The following is a 468-nucleotide window of genomic DNA, read 5'->3' as shown; positions in this document are numbered from 1 at the left end:
TCTATCTATCTATCTATCTATCTATCTATCTATCTATCTATCTATCTATCTATCTATCCACATATAATTTTTCCCCTCCAACTACCTAATAATGACAAAGGTCTCATGAGTTGCAAATATCTTTCCATGTAGGAATATAAACAGTTCAAACTTAATAAGTCTCTTATGATTTCTCTTTCCTGTTTACCTCTTCATGTTCCACTTGAGTCTTGTATTTAAAAGTCAAATTTTCTATTCAGCTCTGGTCTTTTCCATAGGAATGCTTGAAAGTCCTCTGTTTCACTGAATGACCATTTTTTCCCCTGAAGTATTATACTCAGTTTTGCTGGGTAGGTGATTCTTGGCTGTAATCCTATCTCCTTTGACTTCCAAAACATTATATTGTAAGCCCTGCAGTCCCTCAATGTAGAAACTGCTAAATCTTGTGTTATCCTGATTGTGTTTCCACAAGACTTGAATTGTTTCTTT

The sequence above is a fragment of the Vombatus ursinus genome, unplaced genomic scaffold (genome assembly GCF_900497805.2).
Source record: "Vombatus ursinus unplaced genomic scaffold, bare-nosed wombat genome assembly UNPS02010548.1, whole genome shotgun sequence".
Lineage (NCBI taxonomy): Eukaryota > Metazoa > Chordata > Mammalia > Diprotodontia > Vombatidae > Vombatus > Vombatus ursinus.
This window is presented reverse-complemented; position numbering follows the sequence as displayed.